Below are 6,501 nucleotides of genomic sequence, written 5' to 3'. Positions count from 1 at the left end.
TCCTCCCCCCCCCCCCCCCCTCTCTCTCTCTCCAACAATTATAACCATCTCCAATAATTATAAACATCTATTTAACCTATTCCGAGTCACTTAGCCACCACCAAGATGAAGACCGAGGTGAACAGAAACCTTAATAACCTAATTTTTTTTTTATCGGTTAATTTGAACATATAATCATCATCTAGCGAAAATAACAATCTGTGGATTTTGTGAATTTTGATTTATTGTTTCTTAATCTTTTTTTTTTCTTGTTTTTGTATGGTAATAGGATTCGTCTTCTTGATATTGGATATTTTTTTTAGCCTTGAGCTTACTTAAGTAGATATTATTTTATTTATCTTGGATCTCTGTGGCTACCTAATATGTGATTTTTGATTTTGAAATAAATAATTAACATCAGAATCGAACAAGAAATTCTAAACATACCAATAAACTTCTAGGTTTGGAAGACTCTCTACCAGCAGGGACTCAAGAAAATGCATCTTTCCCTTCCGCTTAGTTTCTAATTTGGATCAATTTATTTCTTTTAAAATTCTAAAGTTGGTATAATCACAGATTGCGCGTGGTCAACACTCTTTTTGATTTTATTGCTAATTTGTTACATCAACTAGAAAATTTAACTCACCAGTAGGTACTTTAACAGGAACTGTATCTAGGTTCATGAAATAAGACTAGAAAGTTTTACATTGATTTTCAACGTGCCACAACTCTATTGTATCTTATGCGTAGTTTTATGGAACCATGCTTATATGTAGCCATATTCTTGAGTTGCAAAACATAATTCGTTATCATTGTCATATTAGTATAGTCTGTTATTACGATCATTCTATTATTTGTTAGCTTTTTAATGCTACTAACTTGTTAACTATGATTTCACTCTATCCTCCACAACTTTTGAGAAATAAAAAGAATAAAAAATAATAGTATTTGTTTGTTGTAATCTTACATTCTTTGCCGAAAAATTCTTGTGGGTTGGGGTTGCCTCCTAGAGCTCAAGTTTCTTATCTACGTTACTTCAATCCTCATTATTTGAAACATGTTGGTGGTTTTGTAGAATAACAAGGCTTCTCTTCAGAAGAAGAAGGAAGAGGAGAAGTTAGAATTTATTTATGATCTGGCGTACGTTTGGTCCCCATTATTCCCTAAAACAATAATGTAAGAAAGAGGAGAAGGTAGAATTTATTTATGATCTAGCGCACGATTAGAATTAGAGCCTTGCAAATCTTTGATTGATCGTATTTTTTTCCCAATTTATAAGGGGGATGAAGTTTATGCATACCTTAAACCTATAACAAAAATAGCATTTACTTCTACCGTGATGATGTGGATGGTTGAAGAACAGTTGAGCATTTTGGATTTTTTCTATTGCAAGAAATATTCATCCGAATGTCATTCTTATTAGCTTATTCTATTTGTCATTTGATTTACTATATTATACTCTATATATTTGTTACATTTAATTATCATAATATGAACGTATGAGATTTTTAATTGGAAAGCTCTCTTTGAATATACAAAACATCTTGAATTATAGACATGTTGAGCAAATGGTAGTCATATAAGCAATGCAAGAGGTTTTTGCTCAGGAAAGTTTACTTCAATGCTTGATGTATTATCTGCAAACTAAAATCTCGAAATCATTTTTGTAGCACTTAGAACTCAAATGGAAAAATGCATTTTTCATTTTTCATGTAACCTCCAGTGTTTTAATTTGGTAATTGTGATAGAGTATATTGTGAGGCTTTAAAAGATATTAACATGTTACAATTTTTTTTATTATATCATGCAAAAATTGATGTAAATGTGTTATCTTTTCTTTGTGCGCGCGCACACACACACACACACACACACACACACTTAGCGACGACTAGTACTAATAATACTTTTGTGTCCAAACTCCAAACTGTCAAAAGACGTTTGAAATCGGTACAAAGATTTCTAATTTTTACCTCTTTCTTTCCTTTTTTTTTTTTTTCTCCTTTGGTTTCTTTTCGTGCAATAATGGAACCATTATGCCCTTGTCTGAGTCTCATTCTTGTCAAAAAACGCATTTTTAAATAGTGTATTGATAGAAAATGTGTGGTTAAAAAATAAAGAAAAAAATTAAGAATTTGAGTTTAGTATTATTTTATTGAAGAACGTGTGGATGAAATGGGGTTAAATCACTGTTAAAAAATATATTTTGATGAAAAAAGGGGGGCTCAAACAAGGGCTGAAATTGAATCCTTCTATGAGGTGTTAGAACTCATGTTCGACTTTGACCATTCCTTGAGTTACAATAATAATACTGTATAATTTGAAATTTTGCTAAAAAAAAATATTAGTATGGTAAAAAATAATTAATGATCTTTATATAAAATATATCATGTTCTGAAATTTTGATTTTCATTATCAACTAAAGCTCGTCTTGAAACATTGATGATAAAATCACAATTGCAACGGGTTTTTTTTTTTTTTTTTATTCAATGATACATAATATTTATTCATTAAACACATTTTTTCTTAGGTGTTTTTTCTAATTAAAATTACAATTGGATTTATAAATTCGGTGTCTAACTTGAATTGTTGGGCAAAATATTAGATATTTAACTTTTAAAATGTTTACAATACTAATAATACAATCAATAATACTTGAGCAAAATATATCATGCTTTAAAATTTTTAGTATACTTCTATTTCATTTTGAAAATATTACCAATAAAATTGCTATACAACGATATTGTATCGTATTTAATGATACGTGAAATTAACTCATTGCAATTATTTTTCGCTTATAAATAATTGATCCATTGTGTTTTACTACAAATACTTTTGTGTCCAAAATGTCAAAAGATATTTGAAGAGTGGTATAGAATTTTCAAATGTTCATTTTTTTTTTTTGATTTATTTGTGGATATAACCAATGTACCGTTGAAATTCTAAACTAAATAGTTCATATGTTACAAAAGCTATTGTGTTGGTATACGAATTCAAACTTCAATCGCTCATTGGATTATGAGAATTCTGTTAAATTTAAAATGTCAATATTAAATATTTAATCGACAGTCAAAGATAATTAATGATACTTATGTAAAATATATTATGCTCTATGATTTTCACTATCCGTTAAAATGCATTTTGAAAGTAGTATTAATAAATCATGATTGCCTAAGGTTATAGTTTACCGTTGTTTGATCCTCATTTTGGGGGAAATAATGCAATATAAACTTTTTGAGATTATATAAAAGTATTGGTTCAATTGAGATTTACTTTTAAAAATCTATAAAAGTTACGATGTATTCAATTAAAACTTTTTACGAGTCTCTATAGGTCTTGGATATTCAAATTTTGATGACTCTTAAAGACTTTTATAAAAATCTTCAGAATACTTACTTATAAGCAAAAAGTACTCAGATAAAATTTCAAAATTCGTCTCTCATTAATCACGAGATTTTAAAAGATTTTCACAAAAAAATTATTATTATTTCAATATTTCTCTTTCTTTTTTCATTCTATGAACATTGGGGGTATAATTAATTTTTTTATATTGATTATATTTGTTTCCATTTATTTTTCCCACTTTGTTTATCTCTATTTTCTATGGAAAAAATAAATTGAATTCTTATAACTTTTTCTTTTCTTTTTCATTCTTTTTTTTGTGAAAAATATCTATTTATTATTAAATTATAAAATTTCATACGACAAATTTATATTTAAATTTAAATACATTTATTTATTTTTCAAAGTTTTAAAGGTATATTATATTTATAGTATTGAATATTAAGTTTATTTTTTTTATCATATATATGTATAATTTTGATTATTATTTATTTAATTGATGGCTTACATTTTTATTTTCTTTAAAATAATTTTTTATTATATGACAACAGAAAGGTAAAGGGAAATTGTGAAAACTACCACTTATGTGAGAATTTCATATTATTGCACTAGATCAACGTAAATTATACTTTAAATGAAAATCTTTAAAAATTCGTTTGAATTCTATAAAAATCTATGAAAGAATTTTTACTAATTTTATACAAATCTACGAAAGATCCACAAAATCAAAAAAGTCATAACTTAAAAGAAATCCGTCAAAGTTTTCAAAAGTCCCAATTGAATATACCGCCCTAAATTTTTTAGTTTTCAATATTAAACCATGCATACTAAAATATAAGTGGCTAAAAATTATCAAGGATATTCTTAGTCCCTATTTGATAGGAATTAAAATTTATATATTAATATAAGTTGAAGTCAATAATTAAGTTCAATTATATATTTGATAGGTTTCACAAATTTTTAGTAATATATTTTGTCAATTTGTATCAAAATCTAAAAAAAAAAAAAAAAAATTTAATCATCATCAAACATGGATTTAAATTCATATAATTGTAAGGTCTTCTCTGAAAAAATAATAATAATAAAATTGAAGTCAAAAAAAAGAAAATGTTTTAATCTACAGGTGAAATGATTATAACCTTTAATATTAAAAAAAAAAAAAAACAAAACAAAACCTCAACCTTGAGAACCCCCACCGTCTTGTTCTTAGAGCTTTGTAAGGAGGTAAATAGTGGAATGTACCCCAACAAGTTAGGGGACAAGAACTGTTGTACACTGCGTTTACAAGAAGTCCAATCCCATACCTCAAGAATCGAACCCCACACTGTGATTATAGCTTTTTTTTTGTTTTTAATACATGACAGATTGTCCTACTTTTATTGGGAGGTGTTTTATAAGCATATAACACTGGATCATTCAACCTACAATTAGAAAATTTTCATAGACTCCCACGTCCCTAGATTCCCGTACTTTCTAGATTCTTATACATTTTACAACCAGGTATTAACACTAGATTTTATAGGCATATTGAAATTCCCAATTTGCCCCTAAATTGTCAATGAACCCCAAACTGCTCCTCGATTAACATAAATGCTTCAATACAAACCGCTGTTTGGTTTAACTAAGAATCGAACTTTTAATAAATTTTGCTAAAATTTAATGAAACATGTGATTGAAATGTTTTAAATCATATAAAATGTTTGTTTATAATTAATTATTGGGGATAATTGTAGCAAAAATCCTAAACAATTTGAACACTAGCAGACTTTCCTCAAATCTTTGATTTGTTGAAACCGTCACCCATAATACTTCCAAACGTTGCAAGTGAGGTCCTGTTTGATAGTTTCCATCCATAATTTCTTCAATTAATCAAAAATTTAGTTTTGAAAGCATTTTTATATTTTAAAAAGGAGCAAAAGAGTAACATTCTATTTATCATATTAAATAATTACATTTGTTAAATTAAAAAATAAAACAATCATCTTCTACCCCCACTCCACCGAACACAACCCCACCCTTAGCAACTGACTTCTGCCACCTCCACCTCAACCAACCACCTGCCATTGGCCACCACGATCCACCCATCACAATCGCTAGTGTTTATTGCCAACCTGAATTGAAGGTATTACGGTTGAATTTGATGATTGGGGCAGCGTGGAATCCTCAATTGAAGGGGGGACAAACGGGTTGCCTTGCATATGAACCGTCCCAACCAGTTCGTCCACTTAGCGTCCAAATTCCTGATAACCGATGGTTGGAATAGGCACGTCTTGACGAGAGGATGCCAGAACAGGTGGTCTGAGATCATGGGGACCACCACAATCGTTGGAAAATGAGTTTGTCGACCGCGAGTTTGCTGTCTCAAAAAAACTGTAAATTTTGATTTTCTTTGTTGTTTGTTGTTATGAGAACACGTATGGATGCGTCTTGATGAGCTCGAGTGACGTGAGGTGCAATGAACATGGGCATCCATGGATTTGGTCAAATTTGTAAGAAAATCGTGCGTGAGAGGCAATTTTTGAACAGAAATTGGTTCGATTTTGATTTGATTTGGGTTGTTATTTGTGTAGAGACGTTAGTGGTTGATGAGGAGATGGTGGTGGTGCAAAAATACAGAGGCCACAATGGCCGGAAGTTGGGTTCCTTGGTTGGTGGCTGAGGGTTTGAGGTGGAGGTGGGGTAGAAGATGATTGTTTTCTTTTGTTTTCTTTTTTACTTTTTAATTGAATAAATGTAATTATGTAATGTGATAAATAGAAAGTTTTTATTTTGCCCCTTTTTAAATTATTAAAAATGTGGTCAAAATTAAATTTTTGGTCAACTGACTAAATTGTGGATGTAAATCATCCAAAAGTGCCTCACTTGCAACGTTTGAAAAGGTTAGGAGCGACGACTGTAACAAATCAAATGTTTGGAAAAAAGTCTGCTAATGTTTCAAATATTTGAGGTTTTTGCTATAATTATCCCCTAATTATTGAAAACTCCTCCAGGGTGGGAGTCAATTCAAATAATTGAGCTACTATTTTCTACTTAAGAAAATATTTATTAAATTTTGATTTCTGTGTAACATGAAATTCATGAGTTGTTGGGCAAATATTAAGTATGCGTCCTAAAATGTAAGTGGCTAAGAATTATCACGGATTTTCTTAGTCCCGTTTGGTAGGGATTAAAAGTATCCCACAA

The sequence above is a fragment of the Olea europaea genome, chromosome 10 (assembly GCF_002742605.1).
Source record: "Olea europaea var. sylvestris chromosome 10, O_europaea_v1, whole genome shotgun sequence".
In the NCBI taxonomy this organism is placed as follows: domain Eukaryota; kingdom Viridiplantae; phylum Streptophyta; class Magnoliopsida; order Lamiales; family Oleaceae; genus Olea; species Olea europaea.
The sequence above is the reverse complement of the archived record's forward strand: the minus strand, read 5'-3'. Positions refer to the sequence as shown.